This window comes from Arachis ipaensis, chromosome B3 (assembly GCF_059453495.1).
Source record: "Arachis ipaensis isolate K30076 ecotype BB chromosome B3, ASM5945349v1, whole genome shotgun sequence".
Taxonomy (NCBI): Eukaryota; Viridiplantae; Streptophyta; class Magnoliopsida; order Fabales; family Fabaceae; genus Arachis; species Arachis ipaensis.
Genome location: NC_142438.1, coordinates 60655424 through 60667615, shown reverse-complemented (window position 1 = coordinate 60667615; position 12192 = coordinate 60655424).

Here is a 12192-nt window from a genome sequence, read left to right as displayed (position 1 = left end):
TTCCAACTCCGAAGGGAAGAGCTCGACGTACTTCTAGAAATCTGAGAATGATCTCGGATCAGGGATGAGGCATTAAAACATCGAATGGCCTCAAGATACAATCGAAAGGTAGTACAGCGAAGCTTTGCTAACAACGACCTCATCCTAATCCGAAATGATATCGGAACAAATCGACCAGGAGAGGGGAAGCTAGCAGCTAATTAGAAAGGACCCTACCGAGTCATAGAGGTATTGGGAAAAGGCTACTACAAGGTATCCGAACTCGAGGGGCGAGAGCTACCAAGGTCATGGCACGCCTGCAACCTAAGAAGGTATTATAGTTAGAAGGTGATAAAAAGATCTTAGGTCAAGGTGCACTCTTTTTCCTGAAAAGGTTTTTTAATGAGGTACCAAGCCAAGATCTGCAAAATTGCCTAACTTAAAAGGGTAAGAACCCACAAGTATATATTTTGTTTGCCTATATGTCTACTTTCTATTGGAATAAAACTTTTCAGATTCTCTACGAAGTTTCTTTACCAAGACGCAGTAATCTGAACACTAAAATTCATCACCCGATTACAAAGCTACAGGTCGGCAAGGTGAAAACCAAATTCACCGCCTGACCATGATGAAAATGGAATTCATCGTCTGAACTTATACAAAGGACGGCAAGGTGAAAACCAAATTCACTGCCTGACTTCGACAAGGTCGACAAAGTGAGAACCAAACTCACCGTTCGATTTCTACAAAATCGGCAAGATGAAAGAGCGATAAAAACAGGTTAATGCAAGAAGTTATAAAAAGTAATCCATAGAAAGAGGCCTGACGAGGTCTGAGAAAAAATGGATTGCTAAAAATAACTTAGAATGGACTGATATGAAGAAGTCGGACCAATCAATCAAAGCGACAAAGTTATAAAAAGTAATCCATAGAAAGAGGCTTGGCCAGCCCTAATTAAAAATGGATTACTAAAAATAACTCGAGAAAGAATCAACAAGAGAAGTCGGACCAACAAAAGGCGTGTGTTAGAAAGGACACAGCTCGTCCTAGAAAGCCACGACCTCGCAAAAGCTATCAAGAATTATTCTAAAGGGGTTTCATGAGAACAATAGTAAGTCATCAGCTAGCCTCAAAAAGCAAGAAACAAACAAACTCAAAAGGCAATCAAAAGAGGTCGGACAGTAAAATCCAACACTCTAAAGATTCCTAGAAGCATCAAAGGTTGCAAACAAACATACCAAAAAGTAAATACACTGAAAAATCAGAAGGCCACCCGAAGGTCGACCTCAGGAGTTCAAAAACATTTGTTTTTCCTAAACAAAGTTGCTAAGAAAAGCAACTACAATGTCAAGGCCACACTAGGGCTCAATTACAATAAAGCAGAGTTTAAAAAAAAAGCCCACAGATCGGGCTGTACAAAATATATCAAGAAAAGTCACAATGATTCTGTTCATACCCTGGGTCGAGCTGTCCGAACCGGAATGTTCAGTAATAAAGCGACCGACCTCCTTAGGTCAAGCGGACCGACTTCTTTACGAAGAACTCGGCCAAATCGATAGAAAAGCCCAAAAAGGGACCAATTCAAGGAATACGACCCAAATCCAAAGGTCGTTCAGGCCTACAAAGAAGGGCGGTTCCGTTGAAGATGCGCTGACCTCAACCCAAAAGATAAAGATAAGATAAGATAACTAACTTATCTTATCCAAAAGGTCACATCTCACCATTATAAATACACTGGAGCACCCAGGTATAACTCATACTCTGATTCTACATAAAAACCTGCCTAATACCCGTGCTAACTTAAGCATCGGAGTTTCTTGCAGGTACCCCCCACCCTCCGGTGGCCAAGGATCAGCAGTGCAGCAAATCCAACAAGTCGGACACAACAGCTCCGGCCGCCACCAGCCAGCCGGACACGTCATCTCCGACCAGTACCAAAGATCTCATCCGAGATCGACCTCCAGTTTCAGGTAACCCTCGGAACATTGGCGCCGTTGCCGGAGAACCTGAAAGTCATCCCAAAACCATGGCGGACGGCCATGACAACGACCACGACTCGGATCTGGAGAACAGAACACCGCACAAGAATGCGAACACTACGCTAAAGGATACTCCGGAATCCAACGGGGACAAAAACTCACTAAATCCGGGAGCCATGGAAGCACTTCAAGATCGCTTAAAGCAACTTGAGAAAGAAACCCAGCAACAACGGGAGATCAGAAAGGATCTACAAAGAGAGGTACGGCGACGTCGAGAACTAGAAGAAAAACTACAGCAATTAGAGGCCGACCTCAAATCAAAAGCTCCACAGACCACTCCTGGGGAAAATTCATGCAAAGAACAGGATCCATTCACCAGGGGAATCATGAAAACCAAAATCCCAAAAGATTTCAAGCTCCCGGATATAGTTTTGTATGATGGCACTACAGATCCCAACCATCATCTCAGTAATTTTAGAAGCAGAATGTACCTTACCGATGCCTCAGATGCCGTTCGCTGCAAAGCTTTTCCAACAACTCTCACGAAAACGGCGATCAGATGGTTCGACAAGTTACCTCCGAAGTCCATCTCAAACTTCGACGACCTGGCCAAAAAGTTCCTGGCCAGATTCTCCATCCAGAAAGATAAGGCCAAGCACGCACCCAGCTTACTAGTGATCAAGCAAGGAGATCGGGAGAGCCTCCACAACTACATGGAAAGATTCAACAAAACATGCATGGACATACAAAGTTTACCAACAGAGGCCGCCATCATGGGGCTTATCAATGGCTTACGAGAGGGACCTTTCAGCCAATCTATATCAAAAAAGTATCCTACCTCCTTAGACGAAGTACAGGAGCGAGCAGAAAAATACATCAACATGGAAGAAAACGCTCGGTTGGGAGAAACCTCAAAATCTGGGGCCTCCTACCGAGACAAAGACAAGGACCCCAAGAGGAAAGAAGATTGACAGGGTGAGAAAATAAAAAAATACCACAATTACACTCCTCTCAAAGCATCCCTGGTCGACGTGTACAAAGAAGTCTGCCATACAGAAAAAATCCCCCCAGGGCAGCCATTCAAAGGCAAAAGGGGAGGAGGAAACCGAAAAAAATATTGTGAATACCATCGAATTTGAGGGCACTCTACCAACGAGTGCTTCGACTTGAAAAATATCATAGAAAAAATGGTAAGAGAAGAAAAATTAGATCGATTTCTGGCCACCCGGGATGATGACCAAAGAAAAAGACGGAGAGACGAAGATGATGGACGAACTGAACGGTCACCTCGGACACCAGAAAGACACGTCCACATGATACACGGCGGATTCGCAGGAGGTGGGATCTCCAAATCGTCCCGAAAGAGATATCTCAAAGAAGTATATCATGTTGAGGGAAAGGAGGAAGCACCCGACATCCCGTCGATAACATTTACTAAAGAGGACGCATCCGGCATCATCTCGGGACACGACGATCCCATGGTCATCACTATTATATTGGCAAATGCCAATCTACACCGCACACTAGTAGACCAAGGGAGTTCTGCCGACATCTTATTCAAAATAGCCTTCGACAAGCTCGGCTTAGACGAAAAGGAACTTAGAGCATACCCGAACAATCTGTTTGGACTAGGAGACACTCCGATACAACCGCTGGGATACGTATCGCTACACACTACTTTTGGAAAAGGGAACCAATCTAGGACCCTCAAAATAGACTACATTGTGGTCGACGTAAGTTCGGCCTACAATGCTCTCATAGGTCGGACAATACTCAATCAACTCGGCGCAATAGTCTCAACTCCGCACCTATGCATGAAATTCCCAACTACAGAGGGGATAGCCACAATAAAAGCAGATCAAAAGATGGCACGTCGCTGTTATAACGAGAGCTTAAACCTCAAAGGCAGAGGAGAAGAGTTTCATACCATTGAGCTTGGCGGAGCTCAGCATCGAGAAGAACTCCGTCCGCACCCAGAAGGTGAGGTAGAGAAGGTTCAGATTGGAGACACCTCAGACAAAACGACTAATATCGGCACGGTCCTAAGAGGAGACTCAAAAGAATTACTGATACAATTCTTACGAGATAATGTCGACCTCTTCACATGGAAAGCCGCAGACATGCTAGGCATAGACCCTAAGCTAATGTGCCACAAGTTGGCGGTCTATCCAGGATCTCGGCCGGTGCAGCAGAAGCGAAGAAAACTCGGACCAGAACGATCCCAAGCTGTGGAAGAACAAGTACAAACGTTACTGGAGGCAGGATTCATAAGAGAAGTCAAGTACCCACTATAGCTAGCCAACGTCGTCTTGGTGAAAAAATCAAACGGGAAGTGGCGCATGTGTACCGATTACACCGATCTCAACAAAGCCTGCCCAAAAGATTCATACCCACTCCCAAGTATTGACGCTCTGGTAGATGCTTCCTCCGGATATAGATACCTCTCGTTTATGGACGCCTATTCGGGATACAACCAAATCCCCATGTATCCACCAGATCAAGAAAAGACCTCGTTCTTAACACCAAAGGCGAATTACTGCTACATCGTGATGCCTTTCGGTCTCAAGAACGCGGGAGCTACTTATCAAAGGCTAATGAATAAAGTCTTCTCAGATCACATCGGAAAAATCATGAAAGTCTATGTGGATGACATGTTGATAAAAACACAAAGCGAAGATATATTACTGTCCGACTTGGCTCAAGTGTTTGACACTATAAGGAAGCATAACATGTGACTCAACCCCGCAAAATGCACTTTCGCAGTTGAAGCAGGCAAATTCTTGGGTTTCATGCTCACACAAAGGGGAATTGAAGCAAATCCAGACAAATGTCAAGCTATACTCAACATGAAGAGCCCAACCTGTGTCAAAGAAGTACAACAACTCAACGGGAGATTGGCCGTCCTATCCCGATTCTTAGCAGGAGCTGCGATAAGATCTCTCCCCTTCTATGCTACTTTAAGAAAGGGAAAACAGTTCGAATGGACGACAGAATGTGAGCAAGCTTTCCGAGACTTCAAGGAGTTCTTAGGATGGCCACCTATCCTATCTCGACCACGAGAAGGAGAACCACTCATATTATAGTAGGAAGCCGGGCGATAGCCTCAGCACTAGTCAGAGAAGACGAAAATGGACAGCAACCCGTCTACTTCATTAGCAAAGCACTACAGGGATCCGAGCTGAACTACCAGAAAATAGAAAAATTTGCCTATACTCTCATCCTAACATCTCGACGACTCCGCCCGTACTTCCAGGCTCACACCATTAAGGTTAGAACCAACCAGCCCATAAAAGGAATATTGCAGAAAACAGATTTAGCAGGCAAAATTCTACAATGGGCAGTCGAGTTGTCAGAATTCGACCTCCAATATGAAGCTCGGACGGCCATCAAATCACAGTATCTGGCCGACTTCATCACAGAATTCACAGATACCCTGGAAACTCCCACAGAATGGAATCTCTACGTGGACGGTTCCTCAAATAAAACTCGAAGCGGCGCAGGCGTGATAATAGAAAGCAACCAAGGAACCCAAGTTGAGCTCTCCCTCAAGTTCGGTTTCCCGGCCTCCAATAACCAAGCGGAATATGAAGCATTATTAGCTAGTTTGAAGCTGGCTAAAGAGGTCGGAGCTAAAAAAACTTAACATTTACAGCGATTCACAAGTGGTCACATCACAAATAACAGGGAGCTACCAAGCCAAAGACCCCACCATGAAAAAGTATTTGGATAAAACCAAGGAACTACTCGGACAAATCGGGGAATATAAGATCTGCCACATACCCCGCGAACAAAATGCCCGAGCTGATGCACTCTCAAAACTAGCCAGCACCAAACTAGGGGGCAACAATAGAAGCCTCATCCAGGAAATGTTGCAAAACCCGTCAATCTCGGAAGAGGAAAAAGTCCTGGCCATAACAAGTCAGGACCAAGGATGGATGACCCCCATAATCAACTACCTCAAAGAAGGAACACTCCCCGCAGAAGAAAAGGAGGCAAAGAAGTTAAAAAGGGAGGCACAGTACTACACCATCATAAAAAACATCCTGTACAAAAGAGGAATCTCAATACCTTTACTAAAATGCGTGCCGACCTCCAACACAAGGGAAGTGCTAGAAGAAATACACGGCGGCATTTGTGGCAATCATCTCGGAGCACGAGCTCTCGCCAAAAAAGTACTCCGGGTGGGATTTTATTGGCCAACTCTACAGAAAGAAGCCATAGAATTTGTAAAGACATGTCCACCATGTCAAAAACATGCCAACTTTCACATCGCCCCGCCAGAGGAGCTCATCAGCGTGACTTCGCCTTGGCCGTTTGCAAAATGGGGACTCGATCTTCTCGGCCCCTTCCCACAGGGATCAGGACAAGTTAAATTCCTCATAGTGGGAGTAGATTATTTTACAAAGTGGATCGAGGCAGAGCCCCTAGCCAATGCCACCGCTCAAAGAAGCCGGAAATTCTTATATCGAAACATTGTCAGAAGGTTCGGGGTTCCATATTCAATAACCACAGACAATGGCACTGGTGCACGAAATTGTGATGTCCAGGCTCAAACAATCCCTGGCAACGTGAGCAACTTGGTCCTCTGATCTCAATACATAATTGTCACAACTTCGATACAACTAACCAGCAAGTGCACTGGGTCGTCCAAGTAATACCTTACGTGAGTAAGGGTCGAATCCCACGGAGATTGTTGGTATGAAGCAAGCTATGGTCACCTTGCAAATCTCAGTCAGGCAGATATAAAGTGATAATGGTGTTTTCGAATATTATATAATAAAATAGGGATAGAGATACTTATGTAAATCATTGGTAGGAATTTCAGATAAGCGAATGGAGATGCTTTTCGTTCCTCTGAACCTCTGCTTTCCTGCTATCTTCATCCAATCAGTCTTACTCCTTTCCATGGCTGGCTTTATGCAAGGGCATCACCGTTGTCAGTGGCTACATCCCCTCCTCTCAGTGAATAATATGCTCACGCACCCTGTCACGGCACGGCTATTCATCTGTCGGTTCCCGATCATGCTGGAATAGGATTCACCCTCCTTTTGCGTCTGTCACTAACGCCCAGCACACGCGAGTTTGAAGCTCGTCACAGTCATTCAGTCATTGAATCCTACTCAGAATACCATAGACAAGGTTTAGACCTTCCGGATTCTCTTGAATGCCGCCATCATTTTAGCTTACGCCACGAAGATTCTGGTTAGGAGATCTAAGAGATACTCATTCTAGCTTAATTCATGTAGAACAGAAGTGTTTGTCAGGCACGCGTTCATAAGGGAGAAGGATGATGAGCGTCACACATAATCATCACCTTCATCATGTTCTTGGGTGCGAATGGATATCTTAGAAGCGAAATAAGAAGAATTGAATAGAAAACAGTAGTACTTTGCATTAATCTTTGAGGAACAGTAGAGCTCCACACCTTAATCTATGGAGTGTAGAAACTCTACCGTATGAAAATACATAAGTGAAGGTCCAGGCATGGCCGTGTGGCCAGCCCCTATGGTCTAAGAACAATGCATTCAAAGATGGTCAAAAAGACGCCTAATACAATAGTAAGAGGTCCTATTTATAATAAACTAGTCACTAGGGTTTACATAAGTGAGTAATTGATGCATAAATTCACTTCCTGGGCCCACTTGGTGTGTGTTTGGGCTGAGCCTGAGTGTTGCACGTGCAGAGGCCATTTGTGGAGTTGAACGCCAGTTTCTGTGCCAGTTTGGGCGTTCAGCTCTGGTTTTGGATCCTTTTCCGGCGCTGGACGCCAGATTTGGGTAGAAGGCTGACGTTGAACGCCAGTTTACGTCGTCTATTCTTGGCCAAAGTATGGACTATTATATATTGCTGGAAAGCGCTGGATGTCTACTTTCCAACGCAATTAGAATCGCGCCATTTCGAGTTCTGTAGCTCCAGAAAATCCACTTTGAGTGCAGGGAGGTCAGAATCCAACAGCATCAGCAGTCCTTCTTCAACCTCTGAATCTGATTTCAGCTCAAGTCCCTCAATTTCAGCCAGAAAATACCTGAAATCACAGAAAAACACACAAACTCATAGTAAAGTCCAGAAATGTGAATTTAACATAAAAACTAATGAAAACATCCCTAAAAGTAACTAGATCCTACTAAAAACATACTAAAAATAGTGTCAAAAAGCGTATAAATTATCCGCTCATCACAACACCAAACTTAAATTGTTGCTTGTTCCCAAGCAACTGAAAATCAAATAGGATAAAAAGAAGAGAATATACTATAAATTCCAAACTATCAATGAAACATAGCTTCAATCATATGAGCGGGACTTATAGCTTTTTGCCTCTTGAATAGTTTTGGCATCTCACTTTATCCATTGAGGTTCAGAATGATTGGCATCTATAGGAACTTCAGATTTCGAATAGTGCTATTGACTCTCCTAGTTCAGTATGATGATTCTTGAACACAACTTCTTTATGAGTCTTGGCCGTGGCCCTAAGCACTTTGTTTTCCAGTATTACCACCGGATACATAAATGCCACAGACACATAATTGGGTGAACCTTTTCAGATTGTGACTTAGCCTTGCTAAAGTCCCCAAATAGAGGTGTCCAGGGTTCTTAAGCACACTCTTTGTTTTTTTTTTTTTTTTTTTTTGCTTTGGACCTTGACTTTAACCGCTCAGTCTCAAGTTTTCACTTGACACCTACACGCCACAAGCACATGGTTAGGGACAGCTTGGTTTAGCCGCTTAGACCAGGATTTTATTCCTTTAGGCCCTCCTATCCACTGATGCTCAAAGCCTTGGGATCCTTTTTATTTGCCCTTGCCTTTTGGTTTTAAGGGTTATTGGCTTTTTCTGCTTGCTTTTTCTTTTTCTTTCTATTTTTTTTTTGCCTATTTTTTTCTTCTCCTTTTTTTTTTTCTGCAAGCTTTGTTCTTTGCTGCTTTTTCTTGCTTCAAGAATCATTTTTATGATTTTTCAGATTATCAAATAACGTGTCTCCTAGTCATCATTCTTTCAAGAGCCAACATATTTAACATTCTTAAACAACAACTTCAAAAGACATATGCACTGTTCAAGCATTCATTCAGAAAACAAGAAGCATTGTCACCACATTAATATAATTAAACTAAGTTCAAGGATAAATTCAAAACTCATGTACTTCTTGTTCTTTTGAATTAAAACATTTTTCATTTAAGAGAGGTGATGGATTCATAGGACATTCATATCTTTAAGACAAAGTTACTAACTACTAATGATCATGTAATGAAGGCACAAACATAGATAAGCACATAATACAGAAAACGAAAAACAGAGAAAGCAAGAACAAGGAATGAATCCACCTTAGTGATGGTGGCGTTTCCTTCTTGAGGAACCAATGATGTCCTTGAGCTCTTCTATGCCTCTTCCTTGTCTTTGTTGCTCCTCCCTCATTGCTTTTTGATCTTCTCTTATTTCATGAAGCATGATGGAGTGCTCTTGGTGTTCCACCCTTAGTTGTCCCATATTGGAACTTAATTCTCCCAAGGAGGTGTTGATTTTCTCCCAATAATTTTGTGGAGGAAAGTGCATTTGAGGCATCTCAGGGATCTCATGGAAATGAGCTTCTTGCGCCTCTTGAGCTCCATGACTGGGCTCTCTTGCTTGCTCCATCTTTTTCTTAGTGATGGGCTTGTCCTCTTTGATGAGGATATCTCCCTCTATGTCAATCCCAGCCGAATTGCATAGGTGGTAGATGAGGTGAGGAAAGGCTAACCTTGCCATGGTGGAGGACTTGTCAGCCACCTTGTAGAGTTCTTGAGGTATAATCTCATGAACTTCCACCTCTTCTCCAATCATGATGCTATGGATCATGATGGCCCGGTCTATAGTAACTTCAGACCGGTTGCTAGTGGGAATGATTGAGCATTGAATAAACTCCAACCATCTTTTAGCTATAGGCTTGAGGTCCAATCTTCTTAGTTGAACCGGCTTGCCTTTGGAGTCAATCTTCCATTAAGCTCCTTCTACACATATGTCCATAAGGACTTGGTCCAACCTTTGATCAAAGTTGACTCTCCTTGTGTAGGGGCGTGCGTTCTCTTCCATGTATGGCAAGTTGAACGCCAACCTCACATTCTCCGGACTAAAATCTAAGTATTTCCCCCGAACCATTGTAACATAGTTCTTTGGATCCAGGTTCTTACTTTGATCATGGTTCTTGGTGATCCATGCATTGGCATAGAACTCTTGAACCATTAGGATGCCGACTTGTTGGATGGGATTTGTTATAACTTCCCAACCTCTTCTTTGAATTTCATGTCGGATCTCCGGATACTCATTTCTTTTGAGTTTAAAAGGGACCTCAGGGATCACCTTCTTCTTGGCCACAACATCACAAAAGTGGTCTTGATGGGCTTTGGAGATGAACCTTTCCATCTCCCATGACTCGGATGCGGAAGCTTTTATCTTCCCTTTCCCTCTTCTAGAGGATTCTCCGGTCTTAGATGCCATCAATGGTAATGGAAAAACAAAAAAAGCTATGCTTTTACCACACCAAACTTAGAATATTGCTCGCCCTCGAGCAATAAACAAAAGAATAGAAGAAGAAGAAGAAGAAATATGGAGAGGGAGAGGGAGATGTGGTTTCGGCCAAGAGGAGTGTAGAGGGGTGTGTTGTGTGAATTTGATGAAGAATGGAGGTCTTTATATAGGGAAGGGAGGGGGGTTATTGTTCGGCCATATGGGTGGGTTTGGGTGAGAAATTGGTTTTGAATTTTGAAGGTAGGTGGAGTTTATGAGGTAGGTTTATAGGGAAGAGTGGATGGATGTGAGTGGTGAAGGTTTAGTGGGGAAGAGAGATTGAGGTGATTGGTGAAGGCTTTTTGGGGAAGAGTGTTTATGGGGTTATGTGAAAGAGAGTGGTGAGAAGAAGTGAGTGGAGGTAGGTGGGGATCCTGTGGGGTCCACAGATCCTGAGTGGATCTTGTGGGGTCCACAGATCCTGAGGTGTTCAAGGATTTACATCCCTGCACCCATTAGGCATGTAAAAATGCCTTTGTATCCAACTCTGGGCGTTCAGCGCCAGGTTGGTGGCCATTTTAGGCGTTCAACGCCCATCTGTGTGCCATTTCTGGCGTTGAACGCCAGAACCATGCCTGTTCTGGCGTTCAGCGCCCAGAAGCTGCCCATTTTGGGCGTTCAGTGCCAGAACCATGCTCTGTTCTGGCGCTGAACGCCAAACAGATGCTCCTCCAGGGTGTGATTTTTCTTCTGCTGTTTTTGATTCCGTTTTCAATTTTTATGTTTATTTTGTGATTCCACATGATCATGAACCTAAGAAAACATGAAAAATAATAAAAATAAGAATTAGATAAACATTGGGTTGCCTCCCAACAAGTGCTTCTTTAATGTCAATAGCTTGACAGTGGGCTCTCATGGAGCCTCACAGATGTGCAGAGCTTTGTTGAGACTCTCCAACACCAAACTTAGAGTTTGGATATGGGAGTTCAACACCAAACTTAGAGTTTGGTTGTGGCCTCCCAACACCAAACTTAGAGTTTGACTGTGGGGGCTCTGGTTGACTCTGCTGGGAGAGAAGCTTTTCCTGCTTCCTCTCCATGGTTGCAGAGGGGGATCCTTGAGTTTTGAATACAAGGGAGTTCTCATTCCATTGAAGGAATATTTCACCTCTGTCAACATCAATCACAGCTCTTGCTGTGGCCAGGAAAGGTCTTCCTAGGATGATGGATTCATCCTCTTCCTTTCCAGTATCCAGGACTATGAAATCAGCAGGTATGTAAAGGCCCTCAACCTTTACTAATACATCTTCTACTTGTCCATAAGCCTGTTTTCTTGAGCTGTCTGCCATCTCCAGTGAGATTTTAGCAGCTTGCACCCCATAGATTCCCAGTTTCTCTATTACAGAGAGGGGCATGAGGTTTATTCCTGAACCAAGGTCACACAGAGCCTTAAAGACCATGGTGCCTATGGTGTAGGGTATTATGAACTTTCCAGGATCCTGTCTCTTCTGAGGCAATGTCAGTTGATCCAGATCACTTAGTTCATTGATGAACAAGGGAGGTTCAACTTCCCAAGCATCAATGCCAAATAATTTGGCATTCAGCTTCATGATTGCACCAAGAAACTTGGCAATTTGCTCTTCAGTGACATCCTCATTCTCTTCAGAAGAGGAATACTCATCAGAGCTCATGAAGGGCATAAGGAGGTTCAATGGAATCTCTATGGTCTCTAGATGGGCCTCAGAGTCCTTTGATTCC